This window comes from Anser anser (assembly GCF_964211835.1).
Source record: "Anser anser genome assembly, chromosome: Z".
NCBI classification, from domain to species: Eukaryota; Metazoa; Chordata; class Aves; order Anseriformes; family Anatidae; genus Anser; species Anser anser.
In genome coordinates this window covers 42,077,384-42,092,451 of record NC_139723.1, presented here as the reverse complement: position 1 = coordinate 42,092,451, position 15,068 = coordinate 42,077,384, and the positions used below count along the sequence as shown (strand labels likewise).

Below are 15,068 nucleotides of genomic sequence, written 5' to 3'. Positions count from 1 at the left end.
ATTCCTCTGCTATAACATTACCCTGCTACGTGCACACACACACACACAAGAATTAGTCTGACAGCAAAGTTTTAGTGAAATATAGGAATGAAAGTAAAGCCAATCCTTCGCTTATCATCCAAGAAGAATTTGGTGTACTTCACTCTCTGAGCTTTAACAGTGTACTCCCTGCAGCAGGTCATTTACAGACCATCAAAACCTTTCTACTCTCACCTCCCATTTCCCTACTTGACCTCTCTTCATTAACCTAGCCATTTACCATGGCACTGGGTGGTGAATTTATCACAGAACCTGCTATGAAGTGGTCTCTGGGGCAAAAGAACTAAAGGTAAATTGCATTTCTTACCTAAAGGACTCTTTTTCTTTTTTCTCATTCTCTCTCTTTTTTTTTTTTCTCTTATCTTAAAGTGTAATGTCATTGTCATGACTAAGGTCTGGTTAACGACATAAATAGAGAACTATGGGCGAACAAAGTATAATCCCTAGAATAAATCAGGAATTACTTTGAAAGGTAATATTTTTAACTTGATTCAAATACTTAATAATTTATGTTTTCTATATGGTTCTTCATTTTTATTTATTTATTTATTTATTTATTTATTTATTTATTTATTTTAATGTTACATGTAATGTTTTCAAGACTGATATATTTTACCTCTACAACATTAAGGTGCCAACATTGTCCTGAAAGTTGAGAATATGGATTTTGAATGTAGTCTGCTGAGACTTAGTCTAAGATAAAAATACATTATATGCAAGAGTTTGCCTTGCTTTAACAAAGAAAATGTCATTAGGCTCTTAAAAATCTGTGTGGAAACAGTCAAAATGAAACCCATTACACCTCTGGACATTTGCATGCCTCATAGAATTTTTCATAGTAATTTTGCAGTAATGTCAAACCTTAGCCTTTTTAAAATAACTGGTTAACCTCACTACACATTTATTTTCAAACTGTTAGGCCTGAGCCTTTCAGCTTCATTTGGTTTGCATTCTGTTTCTTGATACTGAATTCACTGCTGGGCTTCACTTTTCCAAAGATTCCTTTGCACTCACAAAGACCAGTGACTAAATGAAGACATTTTTCACATGACTGTGTACCAGGAGTACCAGGAGTTTAGATTAACAATAGACTGACATATGAGGAAGAAGACCCATGTGCTTTACACACAGAAAACTCTCCAGTTTTAGTTGCTGGACTCTGGAAATTCTATCAGAGATAGATCCAGTTTAATAATCCTGTCTACTTGTTTGATTTTGCCCTTGGAGTTCAATCAGGAATGATTGCCTATTTAAGAGGCATAAGAAGCGAGGAGTAGCTTTGCCCTATTGCACTAATCTTCTAGAGAAATTCATTCCTCCTCTAATGATTTACTCCCTCAAGACTGATTCTACCTCTTTCCACCATACCTTCCACTTAACACCTGTACAAACAACTTTGAAACAATTTCCATCCTCAGCATACTAGGACATTTTAAGGAGAATATGACTTGCAAATTGAAGTGGTAGTCATTTCTACCAACTTTGATTTAGGTTAATCATAGTAAATAATAATTAGTAATTGATATTTGAATGCCTTGCTATTGAAAGCTCCACAATGATTACAGCACATCCAAGGTTTAAATGAACAGTTGCACCTATTTCAAGGCAAATGAGCAGGATTTCTGGTTGGAATATAGAGCCTTAAGCATGGGTTAAACTTTCTCATGCCCTGAATAATCCCACTGGAAGTGATTCAGTGCAGTTTATCACATTTATCTCATGTGAATTACTGTTTCACTGTTTCACGTCTCAAGATGAATATTTTGGCAGCCCATGTTAGGTTTAATTTTAAAGCCTAACATTTCCTTTTTGGTTGTTTACAGCATATTATGTCTATCTTTTAAATTAGATTTAATGGAAAATTAGGATGAATATGTAGTTGTTATAGTGAGCCCTGAGGAGTCTAGAACAACCACAGGAATACTTAAGAGTGAAACGAGCTTGGTAAGTTATTTACTGGCCATCGCTTGGATATTCAATCTCCTTGCAACATTATTTGATTCAAAGCCTGATCATTTTCTCTATGATTCTGATTTTTTTTTTAAGTTTGTTTTTTGCTAAGGTTTAGTAGTGGGGAGTTTATTTTGGCTAAACATTTTCTCAGAAATATCTTGATATAAAATCAGTTTATTGAAGATGGCTTTGAAATACCAATAACTGTTTTAATAATAAGATTTTATTCTTAAATAAAGAAGAAGCATTACAGAACCTCAGAGATAATCTTGTCTTGTGATGCTTGCCTGTTAAACAAACAAACAAAAAATCATTATTTTCTTTGGATTGCTGTTTGATTTTTTCTGTAAGGCAAAATTGAAAGCTTGTGTTTTTAGGTAGGTGCAATAAAATATAGCAGCTTTTTAAAACCTAATGGCTGTCTGTGTGAGAGTTTGTGTGTGTCCGCCCATGTGTGCTTGCAGGGAGGTGATAGTGAATGACGTTGAATAAGCAAGGCATTTGAATTGAAGACTGCTTGAGTTTGTCATTGTTGGGTTTTATCACCAAGCTGACATTTGCCTGGCTGTGTAAAACTGGTGTGGTTTTTCAGAAGCATTGGTTAAATCTCAGAATTATTAGGACACAATAATAAACTCATTCACTCTTTTTTTTTTCCCGGTTCTATCAATTTCCTTAAATTCCCTATTCCAGATTTCCTTACAGATTTACAGATTTCCTTATTTCATTTCTTAAAGGAGATTTGCAGCTTCTCTCCTACTGGTGTGCATTTATGCCAAGGTTATGATCAAACTCAACTACTCCTACAGCACAAGAGCGACTGAAACCCTTTAACAGCATTCTAACTGTAACTTAGCACGCTAAAGCCAGTTAGACTGTTAAATTACACTTCTTCTGAAGGCATTATTCAGAAAATATTTATGTTACCTCACCTCCATGTTGTTTCATATCTCTATGGTTCAGCTCCCCATTTGTAAGACACAGATGGAAGTATTCCCATACATCGAAAGAGCACAATGAGAGCTTAATCATTCATATACATTATGAATGTTATGTAAAGATGTAAAGATAAAATATATGTAAGATAAAAGATAAAGATATGTAAAGATAAACATATTGCTGAGAAAGTAGTAATATAAATGGTTTCAGGATAATAGGTCTGCCTATCTAATGGTTAAAACCATTTTCAAAACAGTTACTAAGATTATGGCTTACATCTTTTTGATATACACATTATAGGAGGACAACGCAGCTGTCTGAATCTTGTAAAGATGATGTATAATTCTTCTCTACAAACTCATGGAAATGTTACCTTTGGTCAGTGTTGCCAAATATCAGTTTCATATTCTACATTTGTCTAGAGAAAATTTTCAGTCTCACCTGCACATTTTCAGATCCTAGTGGCACCATTATGTAGGCATTTTTGCATGTGCATTTTGAAGGAAATAAAGGCTTTGAGGATGCTTGGGATAGTTACAGGGTTAAAAAGTAGGAGAAGAGGGAATTTTAAGAGGCAGGAGTTGTCTAAATGTAGCTCTTCTGTACAAATAAAGTTCATGGTCAAGGTAATAAAGCAAACACTTTTTTTTTTCAGGTTAAAATTGGCACGCAAAATTGTATACAAATAATTATGCTCATACTTAAATTAGTTCTTTTATATTGTTGGAAAATCTTTTGGGGGAATTTGAAACATCTCCCTTCAGTGGAGTTAATTAGGGAGACCTTGCTGTCTTCATATTTTGGAATCTCACTGTTTTTCAAGTTTTACTAATTTTACAAATGTCTGTCAGCACAGCTAAGACTTAGTGATTCTTTGAACTAATGAGATTTTCTCCATAATGAGAGCAAAAAAAGTCATCCAATAAAAAGAACTGGCATATTCAATAAGTGAAAGACATCACTTTATAAAACCAAGCATGGGTGTTAATATGCTTTCTCACTGAGGTATACTTGTTTTTAAATGCTGACAAATCCCACGTGTTTCATCAAGATGTACCATATTATCATAGTAGATGTGTTTGGATTTTTTATTGACACTGTCCAGTCAGACAAATATAGGTTGAAACTTACTAATTGGTGTTTAGAAAAATCCTTTTCCGACTCAAGTTCAAAATGAGAATATAATGCCCTGTTTTTCAAGAGCTGTCTGTTTCAAGGAGAGGTCATGCATGGTACTGACACAAATAAAGTGAGAGTTAATTTCCTGTTAATGAGTTAAAGAAGTCAAAAGGGCAATGGCTTTAGGGCTCAATTATGTCTCTACAGAAGTAGATGAGTGTCTCTGCAGAAGAGAAGAGCACATCAGTTTAGTTTTTTCCTACCCAGTCATGTTTTATCACAGAAATGTCAATGAGTTCCTCTTTTTAAAGTCCTTTGGGCTCACATGTATTGTTTCTAAAATAAATCATTTGGTGTTTGAAAATGTAGCTATCAAGACTTTTTTAAAAAAATATTTTTTAACTGACTATTTCTGTGATCTGCATTACAGTTTCACACACACACACACTCACACACACACCATTTGTACTAGTAATGTGAATGTGCATCCAGTTACAAAACACGGAGTCAAGATATGGTGCTAACTTCACCATGTAGTTATACCAATAGTCTTCAGGACAAAGATTTTCACAAGAAGTTTGTTTGCTGAATGATGCTGTTGAATGACTCACGTGAGGTCTAGATGCTAGATACTGTCCCCTGTTGTGCAGCTCCACGCCCAGAGTGGCACACAGACACCCCACCTCCTCAGTGCTTCTAGTACCCACGCAGATAGCCTTTGTCACACAAAGCAGTGTCTTTTCTTACAAACTAACAGCAGCCCAAGAGAAGGCAGAAAAGTATCCACATATGTATTATAAGTCTCTTCCTTCTCTACTTGTATGTGTGGGGCTGACTAGGGAGAAAGTTTAAAAACATCTGTCTAGGGCTGAAGGACAGGAGATATTGGACACCCATAAAAATTTATATGTAGTCTGAATGAAAACAGTGTGGAAAAGAACTCACTAACAGTCAGGATAAAAATGCTACAGAGAGAACATTTTTCTCTGAGTGATTTGTGCAGTGTTGCATTACAACTATAATGGAGATTTTCGGCTGTTACCATCAGAGATTAATTACACACTACTGTAAGAGACAGAAGTAAGAACATTTGTCTGAATACTCACTGTCTAAACCTCCTCTCACTGATGAACATGGTATGTCCACTGAAGGCTTGAAGGTTTAAACTTATTTGCTTGGTATAACAACTTTGCTGTGACAACACTTACATCCTGCACCCACAGTTTCTACTCTTGCCCATTCTATCACCCCCAATCCATACATTGCTCTCCTGCCCCCGTATGCTCAAAAATGGGTATTACAAGGTCTAACAAAAATATATACATATCTTGGTATTATGCTTAAAAAATAAGCAGGCATAGAAATAAATTATAATATAAATTTAAAAAAAAAACCACTTTGATCTCAAATGTTGCTAATGCACAGAATCTTCACAGCAGCTGTGATCACATGCACACAAAAACCTTTCTCCAGTCAATATTCTTACAGAGATTTTCAACTGGGAACTATAATTAAGGAACTCTGCATGTTTATGTTGAAATACTGGCATCATAAAGAAGAACTGAAATTATAGGTAGTAGTCTGTATTTCCACAGCTTTGGAAGTAAATTTTTTTTTTCTTTGGGACTGGTCATATAGCTAGTGTTCCTTTTGATCTTTTCTATGTTGATAGAAGCACAATCCCCTTCTGCACCATTTTTTTCTATCTTCAGGATTTTTTCAGTGGTTGGACAAGATACCTGCAGGATTGACTCTTTCTACTTTGGATTTTTCCAGCATTCTTCCCAAAGACTTTGTATCTCCAGATACTCCCACAGTACTCTCATGCTTTACTGAAGGAGTGCAAATATATCAAGTGAAGAAAACTTCCCTCCAGTTAGCTGCAAAACAACCTTTACATTATCAGAGAAACTTGGAACTCAGTCCCTCCCTCCTGCTTCCTCTTTCCCCTTAATTATTATGTTTTATGTCCACCAGGACACAACAAGTGGCTATGCTGTCTGTAGCGCAGCTTCACTCATTTGGTAAACTTTGGACCACAGCCAGGAAGTCGTACTTGTCCCTGTTAAGTTTAAGGAGAGGTTTCATGATTAGTGTCTGCTCCTCCATCTCCAGCCTGAGCCTGGCATGTGTTTTCTTTTGGCCTCTGTGACCTAAAGCTCTTCTGTGTCTGCAGGTCTTTCAGCTCTACGTTACTACCCTTTCCTGTAAATCCTTTCTAGGTGACAACACCATGTAGTGACACTTCCCCCAGTCAGATTGGTTCAGATATATATTTTGCCAAAGTAAACATTAAATTTATATCTCCTTTTCCTCCTCTTCTTCCATTAGTTGAGTCAAAGTAGCATCTGCATCCCTCTGATACAGCTGAGTCAAATTCAGCCACCTGCATCACCGCAAATACACGTGCCATCTGTTTCTTATTAAAGGCTGTCAAAATCACATCATTCAGAATTCAGCCTTTGCTTCCAGTGAAGCTGTTCAGAAGTGGCACTGGGAAAATAATGAATGCCAAGAAAGCAATCAGAGGAATATGTTGATTTTACTTCTCATATAATTTTTATAGTTTCTGGTAGATTTTTTACAATGTCTGAAGATAAAAATGGCAAGAGATTTTTTTTTTTTTTTTTTTTTTTAATCCTGAACATCTGCCCATAGTAAGAACCAGTTAATATGAATAAAGATAGAACTGTGAAGAGGCAAAGGATTAAGAGGCAAATTACATACGGTAATATAACAAGGTGTTTGGATGCTCCTGAACATAACACTTCTGTTCTTTCCCACAAGTGAGGAAGGTAGATTAATGAAATATTGCCATGGAGACATAGCCTTAAGTGACACTGTCTTGGTATCAAACAGACTTGTAAATCATTATACTGTCTCCAGATGATAGACCTAGGAAGTGTGAAGGAGAGGGGACCCTTGTTCCCAGCATGACTGGGGTGGTGTGACCTTCACCTCAACAAAGTGTTCAGCTAAATTGCCAGTGCATGATTTTCTTCCCAAATATGGATAGTCATAGTTTAAAGATTTGAAGATCTGACTATAACTGAAAAATGTGAATATGCCAGCAATTCCCGATGAAGATTTTCAACCAGAAGAGGTGGTCTCTAATTTGGGAGGGGACCAGAGTTATCAGCTGCTAAAACTGTACTGGGGAAATGCCTTGGAGTCTAGGAGGGAGATGACAAAGCAGAGACTCAAAACTTACACAGGAAAGGTGTAAAAGTCTAAGCAACTGAAATGCATGAATGAGCTATGATTACTCTTTCCTGTCTTTCTCTTCTACTAATCAGGACCATGTTCACTTTAGCTGTTTTTTCTTCAACGTACGTTGAGAACTGTGTAGAGTTGTAGCCGGTCCTCTCAGGTCTTGACAGTTGTGTGTGGTATAACTTAGGCTGCAATATCAGGAAGCTTCTAGTCATTTATTTGCTATGTTCTTTACTAATTGTTTCCGAGAGTAAGTTCCGAGTTGAGTCATGTTTAACAGGGCAATTAACAGGGATGAGAATTTGATAAGGAGGCAGATTATGTCAGAACAGTCTACTCTGTCACCATCTTTATTCCTAAACTATCAGAGCGAATAGTATATTCATTATTTGATTAAAAGTTGGTGTTTAATCATTAATTGAAATCATCTGCTAAAGGTGAACTGGCAGCTTTTGTTAAGAGGGTATAAAATGAAAACAAGGAAAATTGGAATATGGAATACTACTGTTCCAAATTGTTAATACTAATATTTTTTGATGTCAGCCTGGACCTATTGAACAGCTTGAGCCCCTGCTTATTTTTTTGTCATGTCACCATTAGTAGGATTGCGCTTACATGAAAAGATATGGTTTCTTGTCTGCAAGGAATGTAAGGTAGGGATCTTCATTTCAAAATGAAGCTGTGAGACTTCTGGGAGATTCTGGAGGTCCTCTTCATTGCTGGGGCAATCCCAGACATGAATACAGACTGGGAGAACTCATTGAGACCAGCCCTGCAGAAAAAAACTTGGGGGTTTTGGTGGATGAAAAGCTCAACATGAGTCGGCAGTGTATGCTTGAAGCACTGAAGGCCAGCTGCATCCTGGGCTGCATCAAAAAATGTGGCCAGCAGGTCAAGGGAGGTGATTGCTCCCCTCTACTCTGCCCTTGTGACGTCCCACTGGGAGCAGTGTGTCCCGATCTGGAGCACAAGAAGGATGTGGAGCTGTTGGAGTGAGTCCAGAGTAGGGCCATGAAGGTGATCAAGGGGCTGGAGCACCTCCCCTATGAAGAAAGGCTGAGAGAGCTGGGGATGTTTAGCCTACAGAAGAGAAGACTCTGGGGGGACCTCGTTGTAACTTTTCAGTACTTGAAGGGGGCTTATAAAAAAGATGGAGAGCAACTCTTTGCTCAATCAGATATTGACAGGATGAGGAGAAATGATTTGAAACTAAAAGAGGGGAGATTTAGATTAGAGGTTAGGTGGAAATTTTTCACTCAGGGGGTGGTGAGGCACTGGGACAGGTTGCCCAGAGAGGTTGTAGGTGCCCTATCCCTGGAGGTGTTCAAAACCAGGTTGGATGAGGCCCTGAGCAACCTGACCTAGTGGATGGCATCCCTATCTATGGCAGGGGGTTTAGAACTATATGATCTCTGAGGCCCCTTCCAACCCAGGCCATTCTGTGATTTTATGATTCCCCTCAGTTTTCTGGTAAATATACTATACTCACGTAAAGTCTATGTGCAACTTACAGGTTCAGGAAATCTGGTCTCCTTTCACATATTGCTTATTTATACACATGCTCAGCGTCATATATTTGAATGTGTTTTTCACAGGAGAGTTCAAATAACAGAGCAGTTGAGGATTTTTCACTGAGATGCAGTCAGGAAATTGCTGAGAAGATTCTGGATCTCCTCCTTGCTGTGAATGTGCCCTAATTACTACTCAGAGTGGAGCAGCTAATGAAAAGTAAAAGGGTTATCTTTGTGCATTTTTTTTTTTTCTGTATCGCTTCTGCATAGGAGAGTATTCTGTTTCTGCTATGTTTTCCAGGAAAGCTGGTCTTGGCATGAGTGAGAAATATGTCAACCACACTGGCCCTGTCAGAGGACTTGTTTGCTGCCTTGTCTATTTTCATGTCTGAGTGAGGCATGAGTGCAGTTCAGGTTGGGGCAGCTCTGGGCAGTACAGAAGCAGAGCTGTGGGCTTGTGGGGAACATTTAGACTAAAATGACAGAGGTTTAGGAAATAGCTCCTCCAGATTTATGCAGCTGCTCTGTTTTTATTTTGTATGTTGTAGCCTGGTCTTTTTGGTTTAATATGCTAGATCTCCTGAGCCTTTAGAAGAAACAGAACAAATTAAATAAGAAACTAAACACTAGTCCAAAATGACTTTGAACATTCAATGTTCTGAAAGATAAAGCAGCAGCTCCTTAGCTAAATCAGTCTTTCGGCTCAGCTATGTGCTCTTTGATTCTTTCTGGATTACGAAAATAGAGAAACATTACATCATTTTTACACCAGGAGGCAATCTTTTGCTCCTGAAAGGCTCTCTGTTCTGGTAAAGCTATGTCTCTTTCAGGCCATTTGTACTGTAAAGCTGAAAAGCTTTATTTGCACTTCCTTGCAAAAATACTGCTTTTCAGATGAAACAAATTATAAAAGAAGAGATCAAGGTCATCATAATCATACAAGCAATTTGTGGTGTTCATAAGTTATGGGTAAAGGTGAATTATTTGGTTGAATATAATAGTCTCTGACCTGAGATGGCCACTTGCTTGAATAATCCTTTCTAATGTGAACATATGCTGGATGATTGAATCCTTTATACAGAAGACAGATGAAAATAAGAACTTCTGTGCAGACAGTTCTATAGGTGGTCTTCCCAAAAGTAATCTTGGATCATTTTTAATAACAGATTGTTAAATTCCATGTGGTGTATATGCTCAATTTTTAGTTATTTTACCCTGAAATTCTGAAGGAGATATATGGCAAATCAATCATTTGCCAGGGTGTTTCCCCCACCCGAACACAGGAAGGAAACATCATTTCAGAGACAACTGAAGAACTTGTCCAGGACAGGTTTGCCATTTGTGTGATTACCACATGGAGTATTGGTTTCTGGAAAAGGATGAATGAAGTAAATCATAACACTGGGGTGTGTGATTTATGAATGAGCCAATGCCATACACAGTAAAAGTTTGCAATGTCTTAGCCAGTTTGGGCACATTTTGATCGTGTTTGGCAAACAGTATTCTCTGGCTGATAAGGGTCTGGACTAGTGCATATGTCTAGGAACACAACCAAGGTCTAGCACTGGCCAGCTATATACCTTAAGACATAACAATTCCCTGCCTTATTTTCCTCTTCAGTGAAAGGATGGAGTAATAGGTCTCATCTTTAAATGCTTTGGGACCTGCTAATAAAAAACAAAATTTTAGGTAAATGTCACTGGTGTTTTGGATTTCATTATTTTTTAACCACTGTTAATTGTTTTTTGTTTTCAGACTGGAGGTAGCATATTAAATAGCTTGGACATGGGCAGAAAGAATTCTGTCTGAAACCTGGGCTTAAAACACTAGGATGGGTGTTGTGCTGTGTAGCTCTGCCCTCCATCAGCCATGCTGCCAGCACCCCGACTCCTCTACCATTACGTGAGAGGGGAGAAAATCAGATCAGGGAGCAGATCTAACTGAAAACCATCCAAGCAAAAATGTGTGTATATCTATTTATTTCAGCTGGATGAGTTCTCTGACGTGCTTCACTGTGCAGCCTCCCCAGCAGCTCTCCTGACACAAGGAGGGAAGTGGGGGTGGCTAGAGGGGAGGGCAGAGCTCATGGCTCTGAGAGGTACTAGGAGCAGCACTAGTATTTGCCTGCTCACCTATTCCTTAAAGTGCAGGCCGAAGATCACCCTGTAAACTTGTGTTGAGGAATCTTCATGAAAAGGCAGGTGTCCTGACCCTCTGAGATTTCCACTCAGCTTCCACCTTAAAGACTGGAACAATGCTCTCCTCAAGAGTTCTACAATACATGAGAGATCTCAGAGCTGAGAGATGGACATGGGGTAAGCAGGCTCTCTTGTCTCTTAAGGGCCTGGACTCTGCGGCAGGGTTCCTCTTGAGCTCAGCTGCTCCTCTTTGCTCTGTGAACGAGCCGGTTTAAAGGGTCTCTGTTTCTACAGACCAGGAGGTCTGTCCCCAAAGGCTGGTATAAGAGAGTCTATATTTCTGGCTTGCTGCTTCTTGTTAATATGACTGCTTTGGGGCTATTGTGTTATACCATGAGGGCTGAATAAAGGTGCCAGGGGCTTTTGGTACCATTTCAGTATGCAAATCTACACATGCGTATCTTTAGTAACCACTGAGTAGCCATTTGCACTGCTCCTTTTGGGGTGGAAGCTGATACTTCATGGGACCATTCACAAAGTCCCATTGCTCTGGCCTTTGGCACAGATCATTATCAGTTTTAAGGCTGCTCTCTGTGGGTAAAAAGGCTATCTCAGAATTTGGTCTTCAGTGTAACATTGCCTACTTATAATCTGCAACCAGTACAAAGATGATGTATGCTGATTTTTGTTTGCTTTTCTTTTTCAATAGAGAACTTGATAATGTCTCATGCCTTCCCTTAAAACATTACCTAAATCATGAAACCCTGCTTAGATGTTCTGACAACAGCATTTAATTTGGGTAAATCAAGTCAAACAGAGATTTTTTTTTCCATTTGTTTCTGCTCTAACTTTTCTAATTACAATAATCTTAAATGACACATTAACTTGCATTCATTCCCTTGGACATTAAATGAACTATTAGGCAGGGTAGGATTAGAGCAACATCAAAGCCCTGATAGATTTTCAGCATTATGCAAAGCCTCTCATTTTCCTTTTGACTTAGAGCACCATGAAGATTATAGGTTGCATTGAGTAATTATACCAGCACTGTTCTCTGCTGCCCATGGATAAGGCTGTGTCAGCATTTCTATTATAATCCCCTAGTTTCAAAGGACTTTATTACTTGTCCATAAAAACTTGTTCTCGGGTGGAATTTGGTATTGAACTCTCTTCCCAGAATAAAGAGAAGAAAAACTATTTAAATGACTTTATGCTTGCTCCCTGTTTTTAGAGGTAGTAGGTGAGTTTTAAAGCAGTCAGTCAGTGCCTGAAAATTCTCTACTGGTTTTACAATTCAAAACCAGCCCTATTCTCTACAGTGAATGTTGGCAGGTTGCTATTAGGCTGCTTGTGGATTTGTTCTTTTTCCTTCCCAAAGTGGAGAAGGGGCAAAAGGTCACAAATATAAAGCACTCAAATCTCAGTGTAAACTTGACCAGTGACCTCTGACACCAGGGCTATTCCACTCAACCCTGTGGGATGGAAAAATGGTGAGATTATGAAAAGGAATATGTGCAAGGAGTGAGGTGGGAATAAAATCAAACCTCTGGGAAATGTTCAGTGCTTTTAAAGCAGCTGCAGCCAACATTCTGCACTGTGCTCACTAATGAAAAAATGGTTGCAGAGGAGGATGAAGAGATGAGGGACTTTTTGCTTTGTGAGGAATGCTTTTGGAGTGCTTGTGTTAGTAATACATATCACAGAAGTAGGATGAGTCGTGGAAGTGTAGGCTAGGTTGAGGATGTTATATTTAATCACAACAGAAAGTAGATTGTGTTGGTAGAAGAGTGAATTAAGAGATTTAAGTGAGGTATCCCATGATGGCACTTTATAAATTGTCCCTCTACAGGACTAACTCTCCAAAAGGCTACCAGCAGCCACAGACCACAGGTTGCCAACAGAGAACTGTCTTGAAAAGGTTAAAAGAGCAGTGAGCTAAGTATGTCACAGCTGACTCCTCTGGGGGCTTTCAGATAGAACATGTCTTTTGGGCTCTGTGGTTTGATTTTCACTCCTTATTGCAGGCACTCTGTTATCTTTGGTCTTCAGACTGCCATGCTCAGAATTAAATTTTCATCCTACGTGGGATAAATCCAGGCCTAGTAATTCAAAACCCATTCAAAAATATACCTATATTTTGACATATTTTGTAGTGGATTTGCATGTTCCTCATCAACCCTGACTCTATTTCCAGTCTAGTTTGTAGGATGAGAAGCAGTTTGGCCCAAACCTTATGAAGTTCAACATGGCCAAATGCAACATCTTGCACCTGGGCCAGGGCAATCCCAGGCACAAATACAGGCCAGGTGGAGAATGGATGGAGAGCAGCTCTGAGGAGGAAGACCTGGGAGTGTGTGTTGATGAGAATCTCAACATGAGCCAGCAATGCGCGCTAGCAGCCCAGAAAGCCAACTGTATCCTGGGCTGCATCAAAAGCAGAGTGGCCAACAAGTCAAGAGAGGTGATTCTCTCCCTCTACTCTGCTGTCACAAGACCGCACCTGGAGCACTGTATTCAGCTCTGGGGCGCCCAGCACAAGAAGGACATGGACCTTTTGGATCAAATCCAAAGGAAGGCCATGAGAATGACCAGAGGGTGGGAGCACCTCTCCTATGAAGTCAGGCTAAGGGAGTTGGGGTTGTTCAGCCTAGAGAAGAGAAGGCTCTGGGAAGACCTTATAGCAGCTTTCCAGTACCTAAAGAGGGCCTACAAGAAACTTGGAGAGGAACTCTTTATCAGGGAGTGTAGTGATAGGACGAGGGGTAATAGCTTTAAACTAAAAGAAGGTAGATTCAGATTAGATATAAGGAAGAAATTCTTTACTCAGAGGGTGGTGAGGCATTGGCACAGGTTGCCCAGAGAAGCTGTGGATGCCCCATCCCTGGAGGTGTTCAAGGCCTTGCTGGATGGGATTTTGAGCAACCTGATCTAGTGGGTGGCATCCCTGTCGATGGCAGAGGGGTTGGAACTGGGTGATCCTTAAGGTTCTTTCCAACCCAAATCCAAATTCTATGATTCTATGAAACTGAGTCCTATTTATGCAAGAAAAGTGTGGCTGCAGATTTTAGCTGGGGGATGCATTTTCTGAATAAAGGCCCTCAAAACATCATGTCATAGGGTCTAAATATATCTCAAATATAGCTTCCACTGAGAAGTTACTACAGACCATGTGTGAAGCATGTGCATGTTTAACACCAGCGGTGTTGTCTAGGAGAGGCTTCATGTGTAACACAGAAAGGTGAGAAGGATGAGTTGAAAACAGCAAAACCTGTAATCAATATTAGACCTTCATCTGAACCCCTTTTAAGCCCTTCTGGTATAGTATCCCTTCTTCATCTTTCTTAACTTCCCTTCCAAAAGATATCTATCAATACTGCTTCTCCAGATTTAATGATCTCACTGTGCTCTTAATGAGTCTGGCATCCCAGTAGCATCAGACTCTTCGTTTTCCTCAAATTTGTATAGTGAGAATCCAGCTACACAAGTAGTGTGATTTTCTCAACGTTCAGTATATTTTGCATAGCCATGGCACCTGTCATGGATTGGGTTCAGGATGTTTTTATTTTTTCAGGCACATTTATTAGAAGAAACTATGGACTTTGGTTCCAGCTGGGGGGCTGGTTTACTGTGAACATGGGGCCCATTATCCAATGTGTGGATCAACTGGACATTGACTTGGTACCTGACCCCAGGCAGTATGGCTCTTCCCTGACCTCTGACTCTGGCCCATCCTTCCACTCCCCCTCCACTCTTTCTGTCCAGTTTACAAGGTAATCTGTATATGGCAGGTGTTATTTCTCATGTTGCTTTTGTATAACAGGATCCAAATCCTCAGCATGTAGATTTTCTGAGGGCAGAATAACTTGTTTGTACTTACTGCTACAGTAAATACAGAATATGATAGGTCGACTTGGTATTGTATAGTGGGTTTATTTCAGTGCTGCCAACTTTAAACACCTCAGAATTGACCAATAGGTCAATCTCCTCTTCAGCGAATGTCGCCAAAAGCCCAAACAGACATGTAGATGCCTACATGAAGATGAAGTGGTTGTACCACAGGGAACATATAATGTTGGGTCATGCTGAACACAATTTTCTGGATGCTTCTGCAGTGAGATGCTGGACAGGCTTCACTGCAGATTCTGCTGTGACAGGG

General features: G+C 39.3%; 1 protein-coding gene across 3 annotated transcripts in view; it reads left to right on the top strand.

The window, feature by feature from the left end:
* Positions 1–268: 268 nt before the first annotated feature.
* LRRC2 (leucine rich repeat containing 2) overlaps positions 269–15,068 on the top strand; it is a 165,366-nt gene continuing 150,566 nt past the window's right edge. Inside the window, exon 1 of one of the 3 annotated variants that reach the window (XM_083817938.1) lies at positions 269–328. The gene's annotated coding sequence lies outside the window, so the exon portion shown is untranslated. Of the gene's footprint in view, positions 329–11,038; positions 11,090–14,555; positions 14,683–15,068 lie in introns of those variants that run through there. The other 2 variants (XM_083817936.1, XM_083817942.1) reach the window with 2 other exon arrangements.